This window comes from Mustela nigripes, chromosome 13 (assembly GCF_022355385.1).
Source record: "Mustela nigripes isolate SB6536 chromosome 13, MUSNIG.SB6536, whole genome shotgun sequence".
In the NCBI taxonomy this organism is placed as follows: Eukaryota; Metazoa; Chordata; class Mammalia; order Carnivora; family Mustelidae; genus Mustela; species Mustela nigripes.
This window is the reverse complement of record NC_081569.1, coordinates 110,715,256-110,727,965: the sequence shown is the minus strand read 5'-3', so window position 1 is coordinate 110,727,965 and position 12,710 is coordinate 110,715,256. Positions and strand designations below refer to the sequence as shown.

General features: G+C 36.2%; 1 protein-coding gene across 2 annotated transcripts in view; it reads right to left on the bottom strand.

Annotated features, from left to right (window-relative positions):
- The window catches only part of FUT8 (fucosyltransferase 8), a 194,694-nt gene that overhangs the window by 72,219 nt on the left and 109,765 nt on the right, over positions 1 to 12,710 (bottom strand). The window lies entirely within an intron of this gene.

Sequence of the window (12,710 nt, the reverse complement as noted above, 5' to 3'; positions counted from 1 at the left end):
CATGACCAAATGGGGTTTATTCAAGGAATGCAAAGTTGGTTAAGTATTCAAAATACATTTGATGTAATCTATCACATTAACAGTTTAAAGAAGAAAATCTCCATGATTATACCAATTCATAAAGCAAAAGCATTTTCAAATCCAACATCCATTCCTGCTTTCCTGTGCATAATCTGAACTCTCAGTATTCAATTTTGATTCATCTATATATACACACACATATAATTTATTAGTCTGCTCATATCAACATTTCAGCATTTCAAGTGGAATGCAGAAACCTCACTACCTTTACTCTCTCCCCTTTTACGATATAATTGTCTTTAAGATTACCTTACATACATTGAAAACTACATCAGAAAATGTTATAAATTTTGCTTTCCATCACCAAGCATTTTTAAAAACTTAAGTGGAGAAGACTAATCAATTATCCCAGGTCTACTCTTTCATTTACATTTTCTTCATTCCTGACATTGCAAGTTTCCTTCTGTCATTATTTTCTTCCCATCTGAAGAATTTCTTTTTTTAAAACCAAGACCGCTGGCAATGAATTCTTCCAGCTTTCCTTCATTTGAAAATGTTTTTATTTCACCTCATTATATTTTCTCTGGATGAAGAAATCTAGGTTGCCAGTTCTTTTCTTCTGGCACTTAAAAAATATCTTACTACTTCTCTCTGGCCTCCATATTTTCTAATGAGAAATTTTGACTGTTATTCAAATGGTTCCCCTCTATGTAATGCATTGCTTCTCTCTAGCTGCTTTCAAGAATTTTTGCCTTTGGTTTTCAGCAAGTTACATATAAAGTGGCTGGAAATGGATTACTTTGGGTTTTTCCTATTGGGAATTTGCTCGACTTCTTGAACTTGTTGGCTTGCCAAATTTGGGAAGTTTTCAGTCATTTCTTCAATCCCTCACTCTTACTTAAACTTCTCTCCTTGGACTTCAAAGATAACAAACATAAATTTTTGTTGCTGTTGTTATTGTCCCATAGGTCCCTGAGGCTCTGTTTACTTTTTTTTTTTTTCAATCTTTATTCTCTCTGTTGTCAGACTGGATAATTTCCATTGTTCTAACTTCAAGTGCACTGATTCCTTCCTCTGTTACAGCTATCTTACCAAGAACCAGTTTTTTACTTAGGTTACTGCATTTTTCAGTTCTAAAATTTTACATTTGTTTTTTCATTATATCATCTATTTCTTCACCCAGGCTTTCTATTTTTTCATTTGTTTTCAGGCTGTAATTACTACTGGAGGACTTTTATTATTATTTCTTCTTTAAAATACTTATCAGGTAATTCCAACATCTGTGTCATTTCAGTGTACTATCTATAGCTGATTACCTTTTGTCATTTGAATTAAGATTTACCTAGTTCTTAGTATATGGTGAATATTATGTTATGAGATTCTGCTTTCTATTATCTATTTTGGTAGGAAGCAAACTACACAGATTCCTAGCTCACTTGTACTGGCTGTAGCTCAAACGTCAATTTAATAGTTAAAACTTTTTCAGTGTTATTTTGTTCTACCCACTTGTGGGGTAACCAAGAGCCATTGTGAAGCCTAGGTAGTATATCATACCAGAGTTCAGTTCTCAAACCTTTTTGTGCATCAATTTTCATTAGTTAAATGCATGTGATGTTCAGAGGTCTGCATAGGATTTCAAACACAGATTTGAAAAATCCTGTTCTCTAACTCCCTCTTCTCTATAACCCTCCATCCACTCTAGTGGTGGTGAGAATAGGAACTGCCTCATTATTGCAGTGTGATGATGGCAGACAGGTTTTGTCCAATGGCTCTGAGGTTGTAACACCAGCTGGGAGAGGCAGGGGTGCCCTCATTACTGAAAGGCAGGTATGGTGGACAGGGCTAGGTACTCAAGCTCCACAGCAATGGGACTGCGAAGGGCAGGGGGCAACTGCTTTCATGACGTTTGCCTGGAACAGGATAGATGTAATAAAAAATGAGACCTTTTTTATGCTTTATCCATTAGTATTTTTTGGTTGGAGGAGGAGTCTCTAGCACGTCCAACTGGGATATATAGGAATAAAACAAGCAAATAAACAAATATAGAAGATCCACATTGTACAGGATTCTTTTTCTTGGTACTTAGCAGGAGGAATAGGGTATAATGTGTTTACTCTATCTTATCCAGAAACAGAAGCCTATATTTTAGCCCAACATAGTCTCATTTAATGCACATTTAACTTACTTCTATAATGCTACTTATTTATTGGAAAACTAATGACTTGGTGGCTCCAGAGGCATTTGCTCATTTAAGTTTCTTTTAAAAATGACAAACCAACCTTTTTTTCAATATAATTTGAATCTTGAGAACACTGTGGTACTGTATCTTCTTATGTAAAAGGAAAATATAACAACTGTTTGAAGAAAAGACCTCTAATAGTGAACATTTAAAAGATTATTCAAAGCCTTTATGGGATGCAGGCTTTGAACACAGGCAAAACTCCTTATATTTAAAAGCTTTTTCTTAGAGCACAGCTTTATTTCCTTTTTCACCCATTCTACACGTAAAAAGGGCAGGGCACTAGGTCTTTTGGTTGCAAGTCAAACATAGTATCTATCTTCCCCCTAACCCTTTAATCATAAGCAGCTCTCTCATTGGGTTTCTGAAAACCAACTCTCTTGATTTCTGACAATACCTGCAGCTTCAAGGTATGGTCTCCTCTACTAGCCCTGACACTTTCCAAACCCAGCAAGTACAGCCACTTTAATCACTCCAGGGGAAGAGGATTTATACCAAAATTCAAAATAAAACAAATAATTGAAAAACCTGTCCACACAAGCAAACAAACAAAAAACCACCAACCTCTGAGCAAAGGAAATGTCCAAAGAGCTACAGGGCTATTTTACTGGTGGAATAGTAACCAGAATTCTTCCAACAATCCCAGATAATCTCTGATATGCTTCAATTTGATAAAAGAAATGATGAGGTGTACGCATATAAAAGTGTTGGTTTTTATAGATGGTTGGTTTTTATACATCTTGCCTTATAATAAACAATGGTTATACCAATGGAAAGAAAGAGGAATTAAAAAGAAGGTGCCATAGCTCTGGGGAAGATATGAAACAGTTCAGAGAAAACAGTAACAAGCAATGGTAAAAATTAAGACCTGTCTTTATCCATTCAGATGCAGTCAGTGACTCCCTACTTTTCCACATTGAAATCTCTAAGTGCTTCTTTTTCTACCTGCATCACTTTTTTTTTAAGAGGGAGAGTGCACGCAAGGAGGGGAAGGGAGAAGCGGCAGAGGGGGCAGGCTCCATGCCCAGTGCGAAGCTCTGCAGGGCTCCATGCCCAGTGCAGAGCTCTGCGGAGCTCCATGCAGGGCTTGCACTCATGACCCTGAGATCATGACCTAAACCAAAATCAAGAGTCAGAGGCTTAACCCACTGAACCACCCAGGCGCCCCTATCTGCCTCTTAGTCTTTCTGGCTATTACAGCCTCTTGTGATAGCATGACAACAAAATCCGAAATATACCAGAAGAACTTGGCTATAGAGTTAAGACAGAAGAAAATTATGAACTTAGAAAAAAAAAATGCTACTAACTCTCATTCCTTCCTACCTCGAACGTATACGAAATCAAAGATAAAGTAAAATAAAAAGCTTAGATACTTCAATGGCTCTCTAGTAGAACCTGAGATCATTCAGAATAAATCAAGATGTGGCCCCAATATTTAAGCAGACATCATTTTGCATCTGAAAGCTTCACAATCATTAACAGTGTTCCTTACTATATCTTAAGGAGATCACTGTGCTCTTAATGATCTAAAGTGACTGCTTCTCAGCCTTTTGGCTAATAATGATCGAAAGTGAACATGGCCAAGGTCTTTAACAGAGTAGAGTATATTCTTGAGAACCTATGTATACTTCATATCTAGTTCCATGATCTAACCAGTAAAAACCCTTCAACTCATTCATAAATGGAAAAAATAACCAATTGGAGTAGGAACTTCAGTATGGGGAAGACAAAGGCACATGCCCAGAAAGCTGGTATCTCAAATACAGATTAGGAGCTCATATATAGCTGATGGAACAGGAGAAGGAAGCAAAGGAAAATAGAAGCTAAACATTTAAGAATTATTTCTATTACGATCTAGGCCACAATTAACAAACTTTTCCTATAAAGGACCATACAGTAAATAGGTTTAGCTTTGCAGGCCAGATAATCTGCCACAATTATTTAACTTTGTCACACAGCCTGAAAATAACCATAGACAATATTTTAAAAAAATATGCATGGCTTTTTTCCAATAAAATTTTACAAAAACAGCTGAGCTGGATTTGGCTTGAGGTGGTAGTTTGTTGACTTCTGGTCTAGGCCAGTAAAATCTGTAAAAACAGGCTGGCAAAAGGAAAGACATTAGACCAGATGGATAGGAATACATGTTCCTTAAGAATATTGGAACCTATGTCTTATTCTGCTTTGTATTCTGATTTGCTGCAAATTATGACATCTTTTACCATTAATGGGATACACAGATTTAGTTCTTCAATAAACCTAGGATCCAATGCCCACATTACTTTCTACTTAAACTACTAGTGGTATTTTCCTAATGTCTCAGCTGCTAAAATCTTGACTCCTCTTTCTGAAGAGAACATTTACCTCATCCATAGATAAACTTGAAGGATACCTCTACTGTATATGGAACAACTAGATAGGAACAAGTAATATTCATTTCTTTTTTTTTTTTAAGATTTTATTTATTTATTTGACAGACAGAGATCACATGTAGGCAGAGAGGCAGGCAGAGAGAGAAAGAGGAAGCAGCCTCCCTGCTGAGCAGAGAGCCCGATGTGGGCTCAGAATATGTTTAACATTTCTTCTGTGAAAAATCAGGCTTTCTATTTACACATCTATCTGAATTTTAATCTACTTAGCATATCATTCTACATTCTAACAGCATTAAGTTAAACTTCCTATAGTCCAAAGAAAGAAAATCACTTCTCATGACTTCTGTTACAATTAAAGGCAAAGATAATGACTTTTTGAACATACTTTCCATAGGATTTCCATATTATAATATTACGTCTCTCTCTTTTCTCTTCAGACTTGTTCATTACTGAAAAAAGTCTACATTCTCTACTGACTTTTGCAAATTTCTAAGTGTTTTCACAACTGAAAATCTCTTATAATGACAAAGAAGTCATCTTAAGAGGTAGAAACAATATATATAGGCAAAGCCACTTCTAGAAACTTCATATTTTATGGTTCTACTCATTCAGTTATTTAAAAGTTATATTCATTTTCCTCTGTTTACTAGGTACATGAGAAATCTAATTGTTTAAGATTTCTGGGGGCACCTGGGTGGCTCAGTGGGTTAAGCCTCTGCCTTCGGCTCGGGTCATGATCCCAGGGTCCTGGGATCGAGCCCCGCATCGGGCTCTCTGCTCGGCGGGAAGCCTGCTTCCTCCTCTCTCTCTGCCTGCCTCTCTGCCTACTTGTGATCTCTGTCAAATGAATAAATAAAATCTTTAAAAAAAAAAAAAAAAAGATTTCTGCAGCAAGGTCTTATGTTGCTAATGATGGGCAGATGCGAAAGAGGATGTGGCTTCCCCAGCCCAGCCAATATTAAAAGCAGCCCTAAAGCTTATATTCAGTTAGTCACCTTCAACAAAGCACTGGGAAAATAAAACAAAACAAAAATAAACAAAATATTGACTCCTCAAAGCACTTGTTAATGGTGACTCTAACGACTTGCAGTTAAGACTCTGCCTCTTCCCCTTACCATTTACTAGGCAAGTTACACAAACTTCTCTAGGCCTCAATTTATTCTCCTACATATTGAATATAACAACACCTGCCTCATAAGAGTTTTGCTTACAACCTAGCAGTACAGAAAGTGTATAGAAGGGGCAGCTTACAGACATTATTCATCCTCACAACTTCCTTTAATGTAGCATATGATTAAGAAGAAATATCTCTTCCCTTTCACCTTCCAATTAAATGACTTGGATGAGACCTCGAGCTATTTGGATGTTTTATTATCTATTTTCAAATGACTGATCCAGACCTTGAACCCAGTATAACACCAATGTAATGACCTAAATGTCTCAATTCTCCATAGAGAAAATAAAATCAGTACTAACCTTTCTCAGATGGGTTTTTAAAGTGCTATGAGCTGCACAAATCACACAGTATTTATCCCCCTGATAAATATTTATCACAACTGGCATTTTTGGCTTAGGTAGGTCCCATATATGATGGCATTCCATACAGACAATTCAAGCAGTGTTTAATACAGCTACTACAGTACTGTAAGCAATATGAGAACACACCATTTTCTAGTGTCAGAGCATATCTATATATTTTAATTGATTGCAGAGACATAGTTGTATGCTTTTATGACTTTTTACTGACTCACATCTAAGACTTATCTGGTCTTAGATTCTTAGTCAGTATTCTGCCCTGAGTTAAGCAATGGGCGAGGAGGGGTGGCGGTGGGAGCACAAGAAGAGTGGGTAGTGAGGCTTACTGAACAGATACCGTTATTGTCTATAGTAACCAGGACTTAACGCCTAGAGCATGGCAGTCTTACCCAAAGGCTGTTGGCAGTGAACAGCAGCTGATAATCAATTATAGTCTGGTCAGTTTGAGAAAGTGCTGCATACTTGAGGGATTGAAGGACAGGGAAGGTCCTAGTCAGAAAGCTGCTTTATAAATAGGGTGAAATTTTAACTGGAGGCAACCTAGTTTTTCTTTGTTATCTATGTCCTTGAGACAGAACCCACTCAATCTTAAATTCTCAGCATCTATACTTTTCATCTAATTTTGCCATATGTCTTTCTCTATTTCAAGCTTCCTAATTACAGTGGTTCTTAGGTAATCTTATGTCTAAAGGAAATAAAATTACCTTCTAGTTCAGTGAAAAGGGCTTCCTTAGGGGCAGAGTGTGTTTACTGAAATGTAAGCTGAAGGGACCCTCATTTGAACAGGTCTCTTCAAAGGCCCTGGGAGGAGGAGGGGTTATGTAATGCGTTCACCTGGCCATAAATTTTTGTAAAAATTATAAACTTTGACCACAATGAGTTAAGACGGTTGTCTTGTCCCACTTGGAATTCCCTTCCATCTCATTTTCCTGGTGTTGGTGTCAGTATTAAGTGGCAATGAGGTAACTTTCAGCATTTCTGGGATCCTGTTTGGGAAAATTAAGCTGGGGATTCATTTAGTCTAGATCTACAGGGATATATTTATGTGGTTCAGGATTACTTTGGTGCAGTTATTTTTGTAACATAGTAGATACAGGGCAAGGGTATATACTACAATTCGATAGGTCCTATTGCACCCAGCATAGGAAGTGTCAGGGAATCAGAGAATTGGGAGTCAGTTCTCAATAATGCCTAGTCAACACAGAAGTTCTCTTCTGTCATTAATATCCTCAAAAATGTAGTGTATGCAATTCAAAATATAGCTAAACAATTATATGTATTATTCTTTTTTTCCTTTTATGGTATCACATGAAATAGAATTTATATGAACTCCTTTGTTTGTATGGCACAAGCTTATAATAGTACCACAGATATGAAATATGCAAAGTTGAAAACTTTAAGTTACAAATAATAACAAATAAAAAACAACTTTTTTTAGGTCCCTGGGTGGCTCAGTCAGTTAAGCATCTCTGGCTCAGGTCATGATCCTGGGGTCCTGGGATGAAGTCTCACATCAGGCTCCCTGCTTAGTGGGGAGCTTGCTTCTCCCTCTCCTCCCCAGTGGTGCTCTCTTCCGCTATCTGTCTCTCTCTCTCAAATAAATAAATAAATAAAATATATTTTTGGGGGCGCCTGGGTGGCTCAGTGGGTTGAGCCGCTGCCTTCGGCTCAGGTCATGATCTCGGGGTCCTGGGATCGAGTCCCGCATCGGGTTCTCTGCTCCGCGGAGAGCCTACTTCCTCCTCTCTCTCTCTCTGCCTGCCTCTCTGCCTACTTGTGATCTCTCTGTGTCAATGAATAAATAAAATCTTTAAAAATAAATAAATAAAAATAAAATATATTTTTTAAAAAAACCTCCAAAATAAAAAACAACTTTTTGCATCAACCATGTTAGAGAAAGATAGATTCAATCTTTCCATTCCCTTTACAGAAAATATTACAAAATCATTGTAAATTCACTTTATAGAAAATCTTATAAATCATAAAGAGTATGAAGCTAAGACACATGGGGAAACAGTATTATAAACAGTGCCAGGCAATTAATAAGACTTCCAATATTTCTGGAGTATTGTTGTCATAGTATACGTTACCCTTACAAAATACGTAATTTGTTGGTATTTCTTTTCTTCGTTATAAATAAGTGATCCTCACTAGTCATAGATTCCATATTTGCAAATTTGCCTACTAGCTAAAATTTGCTTGCAATCTCAAAATCAATACTTGAGGTGTTCTCAGGGTCATTTGTGGGCACATGCAATGCAGTGAAAATATGAGCTGCCCAAAGCACACAGTTCTCAGCTGAGGTCAAACAAGGTAGCATTTTGTCTTCTTGTTTTAGCTGTCATACTATGAAAAAGCATCCTTTTTGCAGTCTATACAATGCCATGTTTTTTGCATTTTTGTGCATTTGTGCACAACTTGGCTGTTTAAAATCTCCCCTAAGCATTGTGCTGAAGTGCTGTCTGCATTCTTAAGCACAGGAAAGCTGTGATATCCCTCACTGAAAAAATATGTGTGTTACATAAGCTTCATTCAAGTCTGACTCGCAGTGCTTTAAGTCATGAGTTAAATGTTAATGAATCAACAACATGTATTATACAAAATATTTTTAAACAGAAACATACATAACACAAGATCATATATTAATTGGTTGACAAAAAGTTCTGACCAGAGAGATTCACAGGCACCCAGGAGCAGAGGTTCACTAATTTAGTGTTTTTGGTGACTTTATAGAACATAATTGATGCAAATAATGAGAATCTCAACTGTCACTATTTACTTTCATATTTAAGTGTATTTGTATTCCTTTTTATAAAAAGTGTCAAAAACTGTAGAGGTTTCAAGTCCAGCCCCCAAATCTGAATCCAGTTCTGGTCAGTAGCCTCCCTCTTCCTTTCATGGGAACGTTGCTACTCCCCAGTTCTTGCCTTGCTGGAATTGAGACCAAGACTATGGAAAATGAACCTCTGGCCTGGGAGTTGGTAGTTGGGGTCAAAATCCCCAATTATAACACTATACCTATGTGGAAACCATACCTGTTTTAAGATTTGGAAAATTGTTTCTATAACAACACTGTGTATGTTATAACCTAGAGCAGAGTCAAACTATAGTGAAATTTGCCATTTCTTAGGAAAAACAGAGGCATATATTTCCAGAAGTAGAAAACCACTGAGGAAATGGAATAATGTTCAAAAAAAGTAGGTGCTAGACTGATATACCTAAATCAAACAAAATCTAATTTAAGTCCAACTTATATTAAAAAAAGTAAGGAGGATAAAATCTTTATTAGGTGTTTCTATCCTCAAAGATCAAATGGTTTGGGGCAGCAGCATCTAGAATGTCATCAGTTGCTTAGTTTTTTTCTAGGTAATAGATGGTAAGAACCTCACATGCATTCTCTTACATACCTCAACTAAGGAGTGATGTTTTAAAAAATCTTTCTCATATTAATATGACACCTATGTTAACTAACTAGAGCTTTTTTATACTACACCATAAGCCCTTCAACTCGAAAGAGAAAATAATTTTAACTAAGACAACCATGGAACTTTGTCCCATTGATGTCTAGTTGACGTATGTATATTTTTACTTTCTAGTAGCTTTCATGAAATTGCTTCTCCCAAGTAAAACCAAGGTATAGAATAAATGAACGAAAATCTAAAACTGAGACTAAATTTGACTAGGCTACATGACTAAGTCAAGCATGATTTTCAGGAGACATAATAATATTTGCTCAACTCAAAGGTTTGAAGAGTTGCAAAAAGGTTTAGACTTAAAATGAAATTTACTGTACATTAAGACAAGGGTTTAATCCAGGTTGTTTTCTTTGACCAGGTCTTGCATTATACCTTAAATAAATCAGAGTTTAGAAAACTGCTTATTGGTGATAATGAGAACTGATAATAAATTTCATCAGAATGAGTAAAAATCTAGCAAAGCTGAAAATGTTTTCAACTGTCCAAAGCAATCACTGAAATTATAAAATCATCTGATTTATTTATTGGGAATACAATAAGATATTTAAGTGACTAAAATCTCCTGAATAGATTTAAACTATTAAAAACATTTTCTTTATTTTATCTTTCCCCTCCTAGTTAGCTACACATTATTATCATTCTTTATACAACTGCTGCCTGAGAGGCCAAAGTAGGAATGTCTTCTAAAATCTCCATTAAGTTATATGAACTGCTTATTTTTATGTAGACTATAGGTATCAAAGGTCAAAGAATTTTTTCCTTTATCTCCCTTTACAGATTTATTTTCTAGTATACTACTCTAAGCCTGCTGAAGTCTTTCAGAATTTAAGTTACTTAAATAGCCTTTTTACAATATTTCACTTAAAGTAATGGTTTGGGAACAGCAATACATTTGCATACCAAGAAAAGTTGTAACAGGAAAGAAATGTAATCACTTTTATAAAAATGAGTATAAATAGCTCACCTCATGATTACACTCTCTAATCCATTTAGTTAGACCAGTAACAAATCATTCTTTTTAAAGTAGCTTGTGATTTTCTAAGCTGAGAATAGAAGTTCCAGTTGGAGGAAGCATTCCTTACAAAAATATGTGTTTAATTTTGTTGGAATGGGAGTAAAGACTCTTAGTCACCTCCATCCAAAGAAGGTAAAGAGTAAATGACTAGCATTATTTATCTCTAACAAATAATATGTTAAAAATATAATTCCTGACTTCAAAGAACTTTTGGACTAAATGGCAAAAAACATGAATACATTAAATAATTAAAGAAAACTATTTTTCTGAAATATGTTTTTCCTACTGAGATTTTCCTCATCCTTTGAATTTTCAAAACCACTTCTTTTTCAGTGGAAAAAAAAAAAGAAAAGGAGGGAAGTAAGCATCTGTTAAACAGCAATATTTGAAACTGAAAGTAAGGTCCAACTGAAATACTGTTGTGCTATAGTTTAAAAGACTGAAAAAGTCAACATGGTTTTAAATTATTAGCATGATTTACAAGTGAAATTCTTAACACAGAACCACAAAACTAGCACACAGAGGATCAAATCTGCAGTATAAGTAAAAGCACTTGGCCAAGAGGAAAAAATTAAACTAAAGCAGGTGGCAGGTACTTGTTATAGTATGTGGAGCTGAACTATGACCAAATCATAGTTTAAATATAACATTTGTTGAGTAAAAATCTAATGAATATGTGGAAATGGAAGAAACTCAGGAACTGTAGTTATTTCCATTTTAAATGAGGTTGATAGTTCTGCACCACCAGCTGTTTATAGTTCACCTAATGAGGTTCTAGTTGATAGGAGATAATTACCTCTTCCCCACAGGAGGCAAGGGTTTCTCATTCTGCAGACACCTCTGATGAATGGTCATGGGAGTATGAGACCAAGATAGCATGCCAAAATCAGTTTGGTTTTTAATGATCTCTTTAAACACTTGATTTTCTATTTTTTCCTATTTAAGTGTAGGAAAATGTGCACCTTGAAATATAGAGAAGTAGGTCACTGGCTATTATTTTGCTTTTGTTACAAGACACTTAAACCTTAGAAGGAAAGCAGAGTGACTATACAGAAAGTATACCAGCAATAGTATTAGAAAAGGATAGGCATGGTTTTCAACTTGCAGCATTTTGAAGTTACTTGCACTAATTCATTGCTTATCCCAAGGCTATTCTTTCTTTAAGTTCCCTGTCAGATAACAATGCACCTATAATCCTGTCACTTCAGCTCTTGCACACACTTGGAAAGGCCTATCAGTTCTACTTCCCAGTCTCAACTTTGTCTCTTCACTTCTGATGCAAACTGCCACATACCTCCGTATTTCTCACCTGCGGGGTGGTCCTCACCTCCTAAATGGTCTCTTTGTTTCTATTCTCTTCCAATACTAATCCAGTGCAGCCAAAATAATACAGATTAACAGCAGCATCCTCATCATGCTGCTCTTAGGTGTAAAAATCTTTCAAAAGCAGGTTGTGACTCCAAAATGGAAAAAAGCTTAGGGCATATTAAGCAAAAAAACAAAATTTAAAAAGTAAATTAATTGTAACAAATATGTAAGATTGGGTATGCATATTAAAAAGAGCTAGAAGAAAACCCAAAAAGTGAAGAGAATAGATTTAAAAGGGCCTGGGACTTGTGGCTGTTTTTTGTTATAATGATGCTTATGAAACAAAATCTTTTAGCAATCACTTGCTGCTTATGCACCAAAAACCTTAACCTGCACCCAAGGACCTCTGCAACCTGGCTCCCAAAATTACCTTTTCTAGCTTATTTTATACTACCTGTTTACGCAAACCAAAACTCCAGACAAGTTAAAATATCCCATTATTCAATGGGTTTCTGTCCTGTTCTTTCCCAACTATGGACCATTATTCATACTGATGAGGGAGCAGAAGGCTGGCTGAGGACAAAGCAAAAGCTGGCACCTTGCACCCCCTCTCCACCCGCTCCCCCTCAGTAATATGTGTAGCATTCCTCAGGCACCCCTGACTGCCATAAAGGAGAAACCAATAGTTAACTTGCAGAGATCACAATCCTGCAAGACAGGAGTGTCCCTTGGCTTACAAATAT